Here is an 18,402-nt window from a genome sequence, read left to right on the forward strand (position 1 = left end):
GAAAGACTAGAAGATGAAACTATCTGAGGTGAAAAATATAGTGAATGTGATTAACGACACATTAGACAATGCATGCAGAAGAAAACATTAGTAACTTGAAGACGTAGCAACAGAAACAGCACAGAAAACATATTTTAAGCACAGAACATCAGTGAGGTGTAGAACAAAGTCAAGTGGCCTTATACACACATAACTGGAGTACCTGAGGAGAGTAAGGGGTATAGAAAATACATTGGAAGTCAGTGGGGGAAGCGCTCAAGCAGCTGGGCCCGGGGTTCCCGCTCCCTCTCCCGCACCAGCTCCAGCCCCAGCTCCAGCCCCAGCTCCCGCCCGCCGACGCGGACTTTGACCCCGACGTCGACCCGGACTTTGAGCCAGACGTCGACCCGGACGCCGACCCCAACCTCACGTTAACGCCGACCTCGACGTTGACCCCCGCCCCCCGGAAGCTCCTTCTCCTCACCGCATTCACGGAGCGAGAACCCCGGGCTGCAGGAGGAGAGCTTGCACGGTGAGCTGGGGGAAAAATGGGGGCCCTGGCGAGTGGGGGGCGCCTGCAGGGACGGGGCACCTGCAGGGGGACCCTCGGGAGGCTGGGCTCCGCGGGGTGGGGAAAGGGCGGCGTTCGGCCGGGGCCGTGGCTGGCCTGGCCTCCTCGCGGGTGGCTGGTCGGGTCTCTGCCGGGACTCCCGGTCTCCGGCTTCGGGTGGCCGAGGTGCGGACGGCGTTCAGAGCCCGCGCGGTGTCTCGTCTTCCGAGTGCAGCCCCGTGCTGGTGCGGGTGCCCGTGCCGCTGAGCAAACGCCTAGACTTGCGGATTGAATTTGTGGACTTGGGTTGTAAACCGCTTGCGGCACCGCCCCGAGTGACTGTTGGAAGGACGGGACCTCCCAGGGATTACGGGCTCAAGTCAGCGCAAGATGAACAGCTTTAAAAACGCGGCATGGGGGTGCGGCCAGCTTTTCCTTTAAGTTCATGTTCATTTGTCCTGGAGGGTCGTTCCAAAGCAAAGCTCGAAGTCGACTTGCGGGTTGAAATACCAGGACCCCGTGACCGCTGTGCAGCGCTGTCGAGCAGACACTTGTGGGACCCCTGCGCCAGCTGGTCGTCAGTGTCCAGACCCTTGTCCCCTTTCAGAAAGCCGGGCTTGGGTGGCAACCTTGAGACCCACCCCTGGATCTGGCCTCCGTGGGGCCGCCACCTGGGCCTTGCTCCTTCTGCCCCGTTGAGGAGCTCGAGGGCCCACGAGTTGGAGGAGGGTCCCGTGGTGGTCTGCCTTGGTATTCCCTGAAACAAAAGTTCAGTAGGCAGCAGGAGCACGTTTTGGAGAGGATCGTTGAAAACTCTGAGAGTGAATTTTTAAGTTTAATTAAGATTTTTAAAATCTTTATATTATCTGAATTTGGGGAGCTGCTAATTTATTCTTTAAAACAAGATTTTTACGAGACAAGACTTAGTCAAATACATTGTATAATATGTATTTAAAGCCACAACCACAGTTTAAAAATCCTGTAATCTCCCCTTAAATTTCGACATTGACTATTTTCTTTCAAATAAATTAAGAATCTTCTCGGTTTTTTCTCACAAAAGACCCAAGGAGTGTATTATAAACTGCCTTAAAATCACTCCTATTATCAAATCATTTAGTTTCTAACATTGTATATTTTATTTACTGGTTCAGATTTGTTAGAGTTTTTGTCAGAGTTATGAGTGCCCTGAGCAGGCTCTGTCTGAAGCCACAGTCCTTCTCGGATGGGACTGGAACTTGAACCCAGGATCCCTGTTTTAGGAGGGGATTCAGACCCACTGTCTTTTAATTAAAACCGCTCACTTGGTGTCAGGACTTAAACTGAAGCTCAGGTTCTTTTTTCTCCTTGCAGAAAGAATTCAGCATGAGGCAGAGTGGTAAGCTGAGTTTATTAGCATAGGACACTTGTGGGAGATACAAGCGGGCAGGCAAGGGAGCGCAACCCTGAGAACAAAAGGGGCTGCATTTTTGTAATCAAAGAAAGAGTGGGGAGGGGAGAAGACCACCTTCTTCATATGTGCCCGACGCACAGTGAGGCCAAACAATCCCAAAATGTAGGAGTTTGGAGCAGAGAAAGTTTTATTGCAGGGCCATGCAAGGAGACTGGTGGCTCATGCCTTTAAAACCCTGAACTCCCCGAAAACTTTCAGCAAAGCCCTTTTATAGGAAAGCCGACCCTATAGCTACAGGGGTGTGGTTAGTTGTTGCAAACTTCTTGGTGTCAGATCCTTTGTTCTTTTAAAATTTGTTTTTATTTATGTTATTTTTGGCTGTGTTGGGTCTTCGTTGCTGCACGCGGACTTTCTCTAGTTGTGGCGAGGGGAGCCTACTCATCGTTTTGTTGCACGGGCTTCTCATCGCGGTGGCTTCTCATTGCGGAGCACGGGCTCTAGGTGCATGGGCTTCAGTAGTTGTGGCACGTGGGCTCTAGAGCACAGGCTCAGTAGTTGTGGCGCACAGGCTTAGTTGTTCCACAGCATGTGGGATCTTCCCAGACCAGGGCTCGAACCCCGTGTCCCCTGCATTGGCAGGTGGATTCTTAACCACTGCGCCACCAGGGAAGCACCAGATCCCTTGTTCTTGAGGTCAGGTCACGGGCAGGTCACAATGTTCCTGTAAACCTCCACCAAAACAAATGTTATTCTCTGTTCTGACAAGAAAGGGCAAGGTCCTAAGGCTCAGCTTTCACCCTCTGAGGCCCAGGCCCTGGCTAAGAGGGAGTCCCTGGGCGGGCCAGTTACCCTGCATGGGAACGTTCGTCCAGCACTTGGTCTGGGTCTTTCCACCAGTGCCCAGGCTCGACCAGTGGGTGGCCATGGAGAGGGCTCTGGAGCTCTGCAGGACACAGCCCTCAGCCTGTCCCCAGGACCCCCAGCTCACCTGCCAGTCCTGAGGCTGGAGGGCCTGGAGGGCCCTGGGGAGAAGGCCACGATCTGCCTCTTACCATACTCTGCCTCCAGGACCTGTGTGACTGACTGTTACATGTGTGGGACCTCTAACCACCATGCTAAGGGTCACACACTAGCAACTTCATGCCTGCCCCGCCCCTGTTACAGGCTTACATCATTAGATCCTCCTTGAACCCTATATGATCTAACCGGGACTGTCATGGCGCTATTCAAATCGTATGTATATTAGCAAAAGTGTGGTAACATATACTAAAATGTGGTAATTCATTCAGGTTTCAGTATAATGTCCCCCTTCACCTACTTTCTTTCTCCTTTCACCTATTCCTCTCTTGGCTACATGCAGAAATGCTACTCGTCAAGGATCATTAACTCCGTGACTTCATGTAACAAGATTCAAACCCCATGTCTATTGTCTTGTGTTTTAACTGTAAGAACTTGTAGCTTGAGTGTGCCTGGTGCTTGGATGCACCTGGTCTTCCTTCAAGGTAGTGTAGATTGTTGCTAAGTTACTGGATTCTTTTCTTGAGTGCTCATTAGCTTACAGCAGTCTCCCAAACTCCCTTAAAATTCCCTCTTTGTCTTTAATCCTCTGGTGGGATTTCTAAACTATTTAATTATCCTACTCTATCCCTGTTTCGTTTTCACTGCTGAATAATACTCCATTATGCAAATATACTATAATACATTTATCCATTGTTGTGTCAATAAATAATTTGGTTGTTTTCCTGTTTGGGGCCATTGCAGATAGTGAGTCTATGAGCACTCCTGAGCATATCTCTAAATATATATATATGGATATGTATATATATATTATAAGTATAAGCACTATATATATAGTGCTTATATTTTTAAAAAAAATATGACTAGAAGATGTGAAGGTCAATGAATATAGATTTCTGAGAAGATCCTGAAAGGGACTTTGTTTTTCTGGACTCTTCTTGAAGTTACGATTGATTTTCTTTTGTCTGATATTATCTCAGGCTTTCCTTTTCCAAGGTGCATGCATATCACCAACACTACTCTTCAGCCTATCAGTCATGGTTAGCATCACATGTGGGCTTTTGAAAGGAAAAGTGAGAGAAGAGAGGTTTGATTGTGTTTTTGTTCAAAAATGGAAGTGAGGCTATGAGAAAGGGAGAATATTTGATGAGGGAACCATTACAAGAATGCAGAGGCAAGGAAAAGTGACAGTAAATTAAAGAAGACACATAGGTACATGTGAAAAAGGAATTTCCTGTATAAGTAAATGTGAGTTCATAATTAGAAAGGGAAAGAAGAGACTTGAATATGAACACAAGAAAGGATGTGGAAACAGAAATTGCTAGGTCAAACAGCCTTCTGCACCAACCTCTAGTGGGTCTACTAGGCCAGAGCATCTATTTGTTGAATGCAGGATATTCAAGATGGGCAGAGGGAAAGAGGGGCAATGACCCACCAACTGTATCTATAGGAATTAATGTCAGGCATCTGCAACTCTGAGGGTACCTCTCTTTTCCCAGATTCTAAAATAATATCTCCCTTTCCTCCTTCCTCACCTCCTCCCATCTCAGCAAACATTAAAATCATTGATGATTCTATTCCCATTCCTTGTGGCCAGCTCTCTCACACGATTGTCCTTCACCCACCAGGAATTATGCACTTTGGCAAACACTGCACAGCAGAATCGTTCCATGCTGACTGCACAGACATATCCATGGAGGGCCCCCTGCTTGTGTACTGCAACGAATTTTGTGGCATATTTTATCTCACGCCTCTGTGTACAGAAATGATGGACTGGTAACTTCCTAATATAGCGATCAGTAGAAGCCCTCAAGGTGGCAAGATGTGTTTTCTCTTTTTCACATCCAGTGACTTGATGGGTCTCATCATGCAGGCCAAAAAATACTTACCCTACCTCAGTGTTTGCAAATGCAGAAACACACTTGGGTAAAGCATTGTGTCATCTCTGTTGAGAACATCTTAAATTCAACGCGTGTGGACTTAGTAAAGTTGAACTTTTCCTGGTACTGAAGGTGGTGAGTGCTATCAAATAAAGCAGAAGCTGAAGCCTTTATGTTACCTTCATTTTGTACACGAACCTGAAATTTCTGTGGACTTAATGAATTGGAATCATTAATATTTGTAAGAGTCTGAATCCTGCCTTTGGGGAATGCCAGTGCTTCCTGAGAATTCATGACATTAGTACATGTTCTATGTCTGTGGCACAAAGAGGAGCACAGGTAAGCAAATCATATACCAGAGGCCTTTGGCATCCATGATTTCACAAAGATCAAAAAGAGATATCCCTGCTGCATCTCATCTAAATAGCCTTTGAAAGTTGAAGGCAGATACAATCCTACTCCATGACTATCATAATTATAGTCTTTGTTCTATAGAGCCTTGTGGAGCCTTGACCACTCCCCCTCCGGAATTCAGCAGAGCACATATTGCATGCACGATGCTTTCATGCTGTTTCTTCTGCAGTTTAGGGTTCATTCCACTCCTTTGCTCATTCCCAGGGGTGACTTTTCCTGCATTTAAAACATACAAAGTTCATTTCCAAATCAATTTTTTAAAAATAAATTTATGTATTTTTATTTCTGGCCACATGGAGTGTTTGTTGCTGCGTGCAGGCTTTCTCTAGTTGCAGCGAGCAGGGGCTACTCTTTGTTGCAGTATGTGGGCTTCTCATTGAGGTGGCTTCTCTTGTTGCAGAGCATGGGCTCTAGGCACGCGGTCTTCAGTAGTTGTGGCTCACGGGCTCTTGAACGCAGGCTCAGTAGTTGTGGCATGGGCTCAGTAGTTGTGGCTCACGGGCTCTACAGCACAGGCTCAGTAGTTGTGGAACATGGGCTTAGTTGCTCCGTGTCATGTGGGATCTTCCTGGACCAGGGCTTGAACCCATGTTCCTTGCATCGGCAGGCGGATTCCTAACCACTGCACCACCAGGGAAGTCCCTCCAAATCAATCTTGAGACTCATCTTCTCAGCACTTTTCCTGTTCTTACCCTGAAATGTTCTAAAAAACAGGAAGATACACCATTAGAATAGGCCAAGGATAGGGAAGGTGGGAAAATGGACAGTTTGAGGCCATTCTTCTGAAGTTGTTCACTTCATTTATTCCCACAGAGCTTGAGGCCAGATTCATGCAGGGATTAAGTATGCAGGGCAGGTTGAGGAGCTAAGTGTGGTGGAAGCCCACTGCCACCAGAGAAACGGTCAAGAGGTGATTTTTATGCTGTGATTTTGGTAACAGTTTCTGCCAGGTTCTCCTTGGCAATTGAAGAGCTTTCAGAGTGTCTCTAGGGTGTGCTGATGTGTATTGTTTTTCTTGGTGCTTTGTCTTTCCTCTCTCACTGAGACCTGGGCAGTCTCAGATTATTATTATTTTTAATAAATTTATTTATTTTATTTATTTATTTTTGGCTTTGTTGGGTCTTCATTGCTGTGCACGGGCTTTCTCTAGTTGTGGCGAGTGGGGGCTACTCTCTGTTGTGGTGCGCAGGCTTCTTATTGTGGTGGCTTCTCGTTGCAGAGCACGGGCTGTAGGCACGCAGGCTTCAGTTGTTGTGGCTCGCAGGCTCAGTAGTTGTGGTGCACGGGCTTAGTTGCTCCGCGGCATGTGGGATCTTCCCGGACCAGGGCTCGAACCTGTGTCCCCTGCATTGGCAGGTGGATTCTTAACCACCGCGCCACCAGGGAAGGCCTCAGATTACTTTATAGCCCAATTTTTGGAAGCAGAAAATCTGATTGCGTTGATAATTTATCCTTATTGTAATGGAACAGATTCTTTAGCTTCCTCTGGTTCGTGCAGTTCCCATCTTGTGGAAAAAAAATGTATATCATATACTTTAATATATTATATGTTTTTGTAATAGAAATTTATTGTATACGTTATATATATGTATTTTTATATATATATTTATATATATATATATATATATATAAATTTGTTTGGAACTTACAAATTATTGACTATTTGTTTGGAACAACCAGGCTGTCAGGTTGAGGTGGGTTTCAGCATTTCCTAAATGCAGTCCAGTTGTCCCAGCAAATAGGACTGGAACCATTGGATATCTTCATACAAAAGAAATGAACCTCAACTCATATTTACCCCACTTACAAAAATATACTTAAAATGTGTCATAGACCTAAATGTAAGACCGAAAATCATGTGGAAATAAATGAAGACTGCCCACATGAGAACAAGCAGAGGCTATTTTCTCAGAGCTCACTATATCAAGGGAATTGGCCACCATCACTTATGATGGCAGAAACTCAAGCACAGGCAGAGGAATGTGGAAGCTTTATAGTGAAAAGAGAGAGAGAAGGCTCAGGGATGCTCTGATCTGAGTTTGTTGATCTAGGGAAGCTGGAAGCGGGCTTACTGGAAGTGGGGCATCTCATGTCACTGGTTTGGAGACCCTATTTGGCTTTCTTCGGTTGGTCCTGAGTTGGAGTGGGGGCAGAAGTTAAGGACGCTAGCAGGTGTTGAGCAAGTCCTGACCACTTTTGGCCAGCTGCTGCAGGCGTTGTGGTTAGGCTTCCCAAGCTGGTTGGGAAGTCAGAGTTGTGTCAAGTTGTGAGTCACAACTCAAGGTTGTGAGTCAGAGTTCTGTTTTTATATATGTTCTGGCCAGTGTCCATTAGTATATTCAGTCTCTCAACTTCAGAACTTCTAGAGGAAAACATAGGAGAAAATATTTACCTTGAGTTCAGCAAACATTTCTTAAAGCTGACACTAAATGCACAATACATAAAAGGAAAAAATTGATATATTGGACTTTAAGAACGTTTCCTTAACAGTGAAAGACACTCTTAAGAGAATGAAAATATGAGCCCTTGACCAGAAGAAACTATTTGTAGATGATTATATGATTAAGAACTTGTATCTAGATTATATATAGAACTCTTGAAAGGCAATAATAAGAAAACAAACAACCCAATTTAAAAATGGGTAAAAGAGGGAATTCCCTGGCTGCCCAGTGGTTAGGGCTTCAAGCTTCCACTGCAGGGGGCATGGGTTCAATCCCTGGTTGGAGAACTAAGATCCCACAAACTGTGCAGTGTGGCCAAAAAATAAATAAATAAATAAATATCATTAAAAAAAAAAAACTACAGTAAGATAGCACCATTAGTCATTAGGGAAACACCAATTAAAACTGCACACCTGGGACTTCCCTGGCGGTCCAGTGGTTGGGACTTTGCCTTCCAGTGTGGGGCGGTGCGGGTTCGATCCCTGGTCAGGTGGCTGAGATCCTTCATGCCTCGTGGCCAAAAAAAACCCCAAACCAAAACATAGAGCAGAAACGATGTTGTAACAAATTCAATAAAATCTTTAAAAAAGATGGTCCACATCAAAAAAATCTTTAAAAACAAAACAAAACTACACACCTATTAGAATGGGGAAAATTATTAACCATACCAGGTGTCTGCAAGGATATGGAGGAAAGGGAACTCTCATACACTCCTGGTAGGAACATAAAGTACAACCATTTTTGGAAAGAGTTTGGTATTTTTATACATTTACTGTATGACCCAGTCATTCCACTCCTAAGTATTTACCCAAGAGAAATGAAAACATATCCGTACAAAGACTTGTACATGAATGTTCATAACACTTTTATTTGTAAAAGTCATAAACTGGAAACAACCCAAATGCCCATCAACAGAAACAAATTTTAGTTATCCATACAATGAAATACAATACAGAAATAAAAAATGAAAGAACTATTGGTACCCACAACATAAATAAACCTCAGAATAATTATTCTGAGTGAAAGAAGCCAAACTAAAAAAGAGTGCATATTTGATTCCATTTGTATAAAAGTCTAGAAAATGCAAACTATTCTATAGCGACAGGAAGCCAATCAATTGTTTCTTAGGGATGGTGGCAGGGTATGGAGAAGTGGGAGGGAGAGATTGCAAAAAAGCATTTTGGGGAATGGTATATATGTTCACTACCTTGATTGCAGTGATATGTTCACATGTCAAAATTTATGAAATTGTACACTTTATGTGCAGTTTATTATTTGTCAAAAATACCCAAATAACTCTATTAAAAACTACATATGTGAATGTGAAAACATAAGTAAAAATATTTTATTATACAGTAAGTCCCCTACACACGAACGAGTTCCGTTCTGAGAGCACGTTCGTAAGTCCAGTTTGTTCGTAAGTCCAACAAAGTTAGCCGAGGTACCCAACTAACGCAATTGGCTATATCGTACTGTACTGTAATAGATTTAAATACTTTTCACACAAATGATACATAAAAAACAAACACAAAAAATAAAACATTTCTAATCTTACAGTATAATACCTTAAAAAGTACAGTAGTACCAGCTACATCACCACTGCTTTTACACTTACTTCCGGACATCCTGGGCTTGAAATAAAGATACTATACTACTGTGTTCTATACAGTACTATACAGTAAAGTACACAAAAGCACAACCACTTGTAGAGGATGCAGCATGTGACAGTGTACGACAGACACGTGAACTAACGTGATTGGACATGTGAATGCACATTCGCATCTTTGAAAGTTCAAAACTTGAAGGTTCATATGTAGGGGACTTACTATAATTAGCTCAAAAATCAGTAGGATATTTAAGTGCCTGCTATTGTTAAGTTTTTTTCCATAGAAACTAAATCTATGATAAGATTAGTGGTATAGAGTCTGAAATTCTACATACTCCAGGTGGAGACCTTTGCCGCCATATTCATTTGATAATAATCACCACCCCACCCTGTCCTTTGTTTTACATATTGTAAATTTACACTTCTCAGGCCTGCCAAGTCCTTTCTCAGTGGAAATCTAGTGCTTGGTGTGGAAAACAGCAGGCCTTCCTAACTACTACTGAAAATTACCTCAACAAAATAAGAGAAAATGCTGTCTCCTCCCTTATAGGTGCATTAAAACAGAAAGTATTGCATTTCATAAAATTGCCCTTGTAGGGGCTTCCCTGGTGGCACAGTGGTTGAGAATCTGCCTGCCAGTGCAGGGGACGCGGGTTCAAGCCCTGGTCTGAGAAGATCCCACATGCTGAGGAGCAACTTAACCTGTGTGCAACAACTACTGAGCCTGTGCTCTAGAGCCTGCGAGCCACAACTACCGAAGCCTGTGTGTCTAGAGCCCATGCTCCACAACAAGAGAAGACACCACAATGAGAAGCCCACATATTGCAACGAAAAGTAGCCCCCGCTCGCTGCAACTAGAGAAAGCCCGTGCATAGCAACAAAGACCCAACGCAGCCAAAAATAAATAAAATAAATAAAACATTAAAAAAAATATTGCCCTTGTAGATTTTTTTTCTAGCAAAGGAGTCTTCCAAGACACCTGTTCTTTAGAGACTGTTACTCTGGCCTGTGAACCTGTGTGTTAGCCATGAAAGATACTGTAACTATGAACCATTGTTTACTTAATGTTCTGTTGTCATGACAATACTGAAATTGATTTGTTTTCTGATAGGCATAAACACCTGTGAAATTTCATAATCAGGGCACAAGCGGATCATCTTATTTCACTCTTTGTCCACTTGCAAGAAGGTCCTAAAATTTGTGATTGCTCATTTTCTTATTTAAGCAAAAGACTTGAAGAGTCTTGTGACATTTAAATGAACATTTCTGTCACAGGAAGCTGTCAGGCTTAGTGGCTTATCTTCCCTCCTTCTCTGGCCAAAAGAACTCATCCCCACCCCTGAAAGACTGAAATGGAATCAGTTTCTGTTTCCCCATCAAGGTAGGCATAGCCTCACCACCTTCCAATAGAGGACGGCCAGGCAAACGTTATCCACAGCCACCATCCCCTCCTGGAGGCTCTGCCCTTTGGAGATCCACCATGGGTCTGGGAACTGGGAGGAGCCAACGCAGAAGTCCCACTGTCAGGCATCCCCTCCCTACTGCACTAGTCCTTAAGAATTTCCTTATGACAGTCACGTGCAGAAGGGGAACGGAATCACCACAGCCTAGCCTCTGCAGACACAGCACACCAGAGCTCTAGTTAGCCACTTGATGGGGGATACAGGGCTTTGTGGTCTACCCTGGGAGCCCACCCACCCTGCCCCATGCTGTTAACGGTTTGAGGACTGACATTCCAAGCCAGGGGCTTACAGGCAGTTTGCAGAACACAACCTTTTGTAATTAACTGGACACTGACTTATTTGCCCCAGGCCCACCATCTCACTGCCTTCATCTTTAGGAGCCTCGGTGTCTGGTTTAGTTGCTTCCTCTAAAGTTCTTCGTGCTTCTGAACCATGGGGAAATTTTACTAGACATGGTTTGGTAAGATTTAGGCCCTGATACTGTGCACCTCATCCTCATCCTCTCCCCGGCTCTCCTGGAGTTCCAAGCGTCCCAGCTGCCAGATCCTCCACTGTCCGCCTATTGTTGGAAGTTGCTCCTGAGAACCAACAAACCAGATCTCCCAGGGCAGTGCCACAGCCTGCTCGGGGAACCAGGTGAGGACCTGGGGAGGGAAAGAAGCCAAGCTTCTCAGGACCTGCGCAGAGGAGTGCGGGGGACTCATTACCTGCCAAGTGTCCCCTCTGCAGCATGCTCCTCCTGATTCCAAAGCAAAGGTTTTGAACCCTCTGGGTGAGGGCCTTGTATCAGTTACACTCGGTAACCCCTCACGGGAGTGGAGGTGACAGGGAGGACCGCACTGGAGGCAGAGCGACAGCCCAGCAGTATCGCCTCTGTGGACCGGGAAGCCCACTCCTGCAAGGACAACAGCCCTGGTTACCTTTGGTGTATATGGGTGCAACGTTTTGTTTTGGGGAGGGGGGGCTTCTTTGTTGCTTTTCTGTGTTTTCTGATTAATTTTTTTGAGATTTGCAGTTCTCTACCCCACCCAGGTGGGCGGGGGTAGAGGGGATCCCAATGCAAGCCCACATCCCCCAGCCCTCCCCGGCCCCACTCCAGCCCTTCCTGGGACTACCCAGGCTCAGTGCACTCTGCAGCTGTCTCCCCCGCAAGGCCTCCGTGCCCCTAGACTCCGGCTTGAATTGCCTTCCTGGGCCCTGCGCTGTGCTGAGCGCGATGCGGTAAATGAAGCTTTTGCCTTCGTTCCATCTCCACCCCATAACTGGAGAAAGTTGATTCTGCCTCTTTTCTTTTAAGGTACTTGAATTTGTAAAAGGGTGATGACTGTTGCTAAGGACTCCAAAGGAGACCGGCCGAGAGTGTCGTCACTTGGGAGAACTCCGCCAGGCTCACACGATGGAATTTCAGTGAAAGACAAGAGAAACTGTCCTTTTGATTCATCTGTCCACTGCAGACCTCATCACACCCAAGTCTTGTGCAGAACCATCAGTTTTCAGTTCACCCAGCCTGATCCTATCACCAAACGTGTTCTGGGCGCTCGCAAAGGTTCTGGCTCCACGCTCGCTCAGACTCCACCTGTGACTCTCCGGACTTGGACGAGCTGGAGGCGCACCACTGCTCCGCGGTGACCTTGCGGAGAGCCAGAGGGGCGGCCCAGCGTGGCGAAGGAGGTGAGGAACTGGCTGCCTGGGCACTGATTGGAGGCCATGGTCCCGGGGGTGTAAGTACCCTTGGGGACCCTTGGAGCATTTTGTCGGGTCCCTCCCTGAGGCACCCTCCTGTCTTCCTCCGACCTCTTAAAAGTCTTTTATTTATTTACAAAGCAAAATCAGCAGTTAAAATTCTTTTAAATAGATGTTTCTCCATCTCATCACTTCCAGCTCACATGGACCACTGGAGCCTTCCCAGCAAACACTCTCTCTCCCACCTTCTCCCCAAGAACTCGAGGTCTGAGTGAACTGGGCTGAAGAAACTGAGGCTGCCTATGGAGCCTGGGGCAGACAGGGATTTAGCCGCTGCAGTCTGGCCCGGGGACTCTCACTTTACTAGTTTACTTCTCAAGACCTGGTCAAGGATCAGGTCCAACCAGACCCTTTGGGGATGGGGTGTATCCGAAGCTTTTAGCTAATGGGAAAGGGGCTTGAAAAAGGTCATCTTAGGACTACAAACGTCTCTGGTGGGTCTAACTCGCTGCCCAAGCACATTCAAATCACTGCCCAGAACGGACAAGGCCCCGCTGAGCAAGGGATTCTGCCGAGCTGGGGCCGCCCAGGGGAACAACGGGGATGCTGGCCAGTTACTGGAAAATCATAGTGGAGGGAAACGTCTGGACATCACCTGTGGTCATCTCTGGGGACTGGGGTTAGGGGATGGTTCTTTAATTTTTAAAAGCATTGTTAAATAGCTAAGGTATATGAAAGTACAAAAATAATAATACATTCAACACCTATGTATTCACTAACCAGCTTAAATGACAAATTATTAGCAGAACCTGTGTGTATCCCGCACTGGTTTCCTTCCCTCATCCAGCCTGTCCCCTACTCACCTGATAACCAGTATAATTTTCTGAATTTTAAGTTAGTATCCCATGTAGTTCTTTATACTTTTATTACAGGTATATATGTCACTCATTGATGCATGGCTTTTTTTACATTTTATATACACTTAAACCATATGTAAATAGCATCATATGTAAATTGTGTGTATTCTGCAGAACTTGCTCCAACTCCTTTAAAACATTTTGTTTTAAAGATTATCTTTGTCTCTAGATCATGCCGTGAGCTGCTGTGTGAACAGGGTCCTTCCTGCTTACTATTCTTTTCATCCCCGTTGGTCCCCAAATTATCCAGGTCTCTTCAACTTTTCCTACAAAAGACCTCAGCTCCCACCCACTTTGGGGTCATAATTGCTCCCCACTACATGTTCATTTCTGATTCCAGCCCCTCTCTCCCATGCCCCCCTCCTGGTCTCAAGCTTCTGGAGGGTCAGGAGAAAGGGAGTGTTGGCCTTTCCAGTTGTTTGTATGTTTGTCTGTTTGGGATGAGGGGGAAGTGAATACAGAACATGATTAATTCTTAGTATTTTTCTCAAGATTAAAAGTGAAACTCTTCACTAGACTACAAAGACATTTTCAACTCCCCCCTCCCTTTTTTCACTCATTAAATTTTTTCTTAATTAAAAAAAAAAAAGTGAAACTCTTGTGTTTGCTCTGGCCAAGAATAGGAAATGCCAAGAGCCACTACTGGTCACTCACACACACGCATGCATGCGTGCGGTTAATGCAACATTTACATTTTTTTCCTTCAACAAGCTAAGAAAGGAGCAAGCTAATGAGAAGGGAGGTGGGTTAAAGGGACATATGACCTCATAAGTTAGTTTGGGCAGTCTCTCAGAGAAAGACAATCACTATATTAAAGAGAATCACTGCGTAGGCCAGCCACGTGTCGGTGACCTCTGCCAGCATAGGAGGTTGAAGTCACAGTATGGTTGGAGGCTGCATGCCATGGCGTGTATGTCTTGGTTCATAGATACCCGATTCAGCGTTCTCCATGAGAGACACACGGAGATTGATGCTGGGGCCCCATGCTCAGTCACATTGTGGCTGGTAAGACTTTTATGTTGAAATTCTTACTAGGGGACTGAGGGTTATTGCAGCCACAAGTGTTAGCATAGAGCCCTATCAGTGCCTCCACAGTCTTTCTTTCAAATCCAAGCAACTTGTCTATAACATTCACTTTTCAGGCAAAGACATATTTGTCAATTTTCTTTTTTTACTTTTCTCCATAACAAATTTTAAAAGTAAATTTTCTATACACATGGTTACAATATTTTGAGCAGTATTTGCCATTTTACAAAGTGGGGTGAAACTTCACCAAAACAAAATTTACTTGGAGGAGGGATGAGGCATCCCTTACAAATGTTTATACAAATCACACATCAGAGAGGTTGTTGGAGGGAATATCGGTTTTCTGGCCCTCCCAGCACCCGCATAGAGATCCAAGAGTATCCTGATGTTTTTCCTGTCCCAGTGGGTGATTATCCTTTTCCTGAAGGAGCCCAGCTGATATGAGCCCAATGCTCCATTTGCTTTTACATGTGTAGGGAAGGGAAAGTGTGACTCAGAATTTTCTCACCACACCCTCCCTCAGATCTTTAGCTCATTGAGAATGAGTGTGATAAGCACAATAATGGCCTCTTAAAGATGTCCACATCCCAATCCCCAGAACGTGTGAAGAGGTTATGTTATGTGGCAAGGGCATTAAGATTACAGGGGGAATTAAGGTTGCTAATTACTTGACCTTAAAATGATAAGATTATCCTGAATTATCTAGGTGGGCTCACAGTAATCACAAGGTCCTTTAAATAGAGAAGGAGGAGACAGAAGAGTGAGTGTCAGAGTGATGCACCCTGAGGAAGACTTGACCAGCCATTGCTAGCTTTGAAGACGGAAAGGGTCATGAGCCAGGGAATGCTGGCAGCCTAGAGTCTGGAAGAGCCAGAAACAAAATCTCCCCTAAAGCCTCCAGAAAGGAATGCGGTCCTGCTAACATTTTTAAAACATAAATTTATTTTTGGCTGTGTTGGGTCTTCGTTGTTGCGTGCAGTCTTTCTCTAGTTGTGGTGAGTGGGGGCTACTCTTCGTTGTGGTGCATGGGCTTCTCGTTGAGGTGGCTTCTCATTTCGGAGCACGGGCTCTAGGCGCGCGGGCTTCAGCAGTTGTGGTGCATGTGCCTAGTTGCTCTGCAGCATGTGGGATCTTGCCAGACTAGTGATCAAACCCGTGTCCCCTGCATTGGCAGGCAGATTCTTAACTACTGCGCCACCAGGGAAGCCCCTGCTGACATCTTGATTGTAGCGCAGTGAGACCCATTTTGGACTCTGATCCCCGGAACTGTATGGTAATAAAGTTGCATTGCTTTAAGCCACAAAATTTGTGATAATTTGATACAGCAGCCATAGGAAACTAAAACTGTGATTAGATTACAGTACAATAGTCATTAACTCACATGTTCCCCCATTCAGCAAAGAATCATGAAGATTCCACAATAACTTGAGAGAAATAGGACATTTAAGAACAGTTCTCATGATGTAGTCTCAGGAACCAAGACCCTTTCTGAGGGGCCACTAGGTCAAAACTAATTTCATTGTAATACCAAGACATTATTTACCTCTTCAGTCTCATTTTTTCACAAATGTACAATGGAGTTTTCCAGAGGCTTTATGATATGTGATATTGCAACAGACTGAATGCAGAAGCAGATACGAGATCTAGCTGTCTTCTCTTAAGCCAGATATCAGAGCTTTTCAGAATTATGAAAGAATGTCTCTGTTCTCACTATGATTTTTGTTTGCAAAATATCATAACTTTTCATTAAAGCATGGCATTAATGTCATTTTTGATAGTATCTTAATAAGATGCTGTCATTTCCCCCACCTCCCAGTCCCTGGTAACCACTGTTCTACTCTCTTGTTTTATGAGTTTAGCCTTTTAGATTCCATATTTAAGTGATACCTTGAAGTATTTGTCTTCCTCTGCCTGAGTTACTTCATTAGCATAATGCCCTGAAGTTTCATCCTTGTTGTTGCAAATGGTAGGATGCCTCAAGGGCATATTTTAAGTGGAGCTTTAGAAACCAAAGGGAGGTAGTCTATTTCCTGTCTCAGTGAGGATACAGTGGGGTCATGTCTATTTCCTTTTTATGATTCAGAGGGCAGCCTGAAACTACAGGAAAAGTGAGATGAGGAAAGTGAGTCACAGTGAGCTTAAGTGACCTACCCAAGTTGTGACGGGAGCGTTCACATCCCATTTGAAAGCAAAAGTCCAGTAAACATTTGATAGGCATAACCTTGACCCTCTCATCCATCTTGGCTCTATCACAGATACAACTATCCATCGGTCTCAAGTGTCCCATCTCTTCAGGGTAAGAGTTTTTGAAGGTGATCTCCATTTATATCTCTGAAGAATGAAACTGCATTTTAGCAAGAATGGAGATAATACCATACAAACATACCTTATTGGGTTGTGGTGAGAATTCAGTGAGTTCAGGAAGTGAAGAGCTCAGAACATAGGAAGTGCTTCATAAATGTTAGCTATTCTTATCCATTAGAAGGCAACCTCGAGAGCAACAGCCAGCTCTACCCACCATCAGTCCCACCCATCAGGAAACTTGCACAAGCCTCTTAGATAGCCTTATCCACCAGAAGGCAGACAGCAGAAGCAAGAAGAACTACAGTCCTGCAGCCCGTGGAACAAAATCCACATTCACAGAAAGACAAGATGAAAAGGCAGAGGGCTATGTTCCAGATGAAGAAACAAGATAAAACCCCAGAAAAACAACTAAATGAAGTGGATATAGGTAACCTTCCAGAAAAAGAATTCAGAATAATGATAGTGAAGATGATCTAGGACCTCAGAAAAAGAATGGAGGCAAAGGTCGAGAAGATGCAAGAAATGTTTAACAAAGACCTAGAAGAATTAAAGAACAAACAAGCAGAGATGAACAATACAATAACCGAAATGAAAACTACACTAGAAGGAATCAATAGCAGAATAACTGAGGCAGAAGAACGGATAAGTGACCTGGAAGACAAAATGGTGGAATTCACTGCTGCAGAACAGACTAAAGAAAAAAGAATGAAAAGAAATGAAGACAGCCTAAGAGACATCTGGGAAAACATTAAACGCAACAACATTCGCATTATAGGGGTCCCAGAAGGAGAAAGGACCTGAGAAAATATTTGAAGAGATTATAGTCGAAAACTTCCCTAACATGGGAAAGGAAATAGCCACCCAAGTCCAGGAAGCACAGCGAGTCCCATACAGGATAAACCCAAGGAGAAACACGCTGAGACACATCGTAATCAAACTGGCAAAAATTAAAGACAATAATTGTTGAAAGCAGCAAGGGAAAAATGACAAATAACATACAAGGGAACATATAAGGTTAACAGCTGATTTCTCAGCAGAAACTCTACAAGCCAGAGGGGAGTGGCATGATATACTTAAAGTGATGAAAGGGAAGAACCTACAACCAAGATTACTCTACCTGGCAAGGATCTCATTCAGATTCGATGGAGAAATCAAAAGCTTTACAGACAAGCAAAAGCTAAGAGAATTCAGCACTGCCAAACCAGCTCTACAACAAATGCTAAAGGAATTTCTCTAAGTGGGAAACACAAGAGAAGAAAAGGACCTACAAAAACAAACCCAAAACAATTAAGAAAATGGTCATAGGAACATACATATCGATAATTACCTTAAACGTGAATGGATTAAATGCTCCAACCAAAAGACACAGGCTTGCTGAATGGATACAAAAACAAGACCAATATATATGCTGTCTACAGGAGACCCACTTCAGACCTAGGGGACACATACAGACTGAAAGTGAGGAGATGGAAAAAGATATTCCATGCAAATGGAAATCAGAAGAAAGCTGGAGTAGCAATACTCATATCAGATAAAATAGACTTTAAAATAAAAGAATGTTGGGCTTCCCTGGTGGTGCAGAGGTTGAGAGTCCGCCTGCTGATTCAGGGGACAGGGGTCGTGCCCCGGTCCAGGAAGATCCCACATGCCGTGGAGTGGCTGGGCCCGTGAGCCATGGCCGCTGAGCCTGCGTGTCTGGAGCCTGTGCTCCGCAATGGGAGAGGCCACAACA

General features: G+C 44.6%; 1 long non-coding RNA gene and 1 pseudogene across 2 annotated transcripts; one reads left to right on the forward strand and one right to left on the reverse strand.

Moving 5' to 3' along the window:
- The first annotated feature begins 244 nt into the window (after positions 1-244).
- On the forward strand, positions 245-16,524 carry LOC132414543 (uncharacterized). 2 transcript variants are annotated; one of them, XR_011246264.1, is made up of 3 exons: positions 245-511; positions 11,118-11,376; positions 12,038-16,524. It is a non-coding gene; the product is annotated as an uncharacterized lncRNA (long non-coding RNA). The 2 variants fall into 2 exon arrangements; XR_009516972.1 differs by lacking the exon at positions 245-511 and having other exon boundaries at positions 10,631-11,376; positions 12,038-12,411; positions 12,622-16,524.
- On the reverse strand, positions 527-5,459 carry LOC132414244 (schlafen family member 5-like; annotated as a pseudogene).
- Positions 16,525-18,402: the final 1,878 nt, after the last annotated feature.

Source organism: Delphinus delphis, chromosome 19 (genome assembly GCF_949987515.2).
Source record: "Delphinus delphis chromosome 19, mDelDel1.2, whole genome shotgun sequence".
Classification (NCBI taxonomy): Eukaryota; Metazoa; Chordata; class Mammalia; order Artiodactyla; family Delphinidae; genus Delphinus; species Delphinus delphis.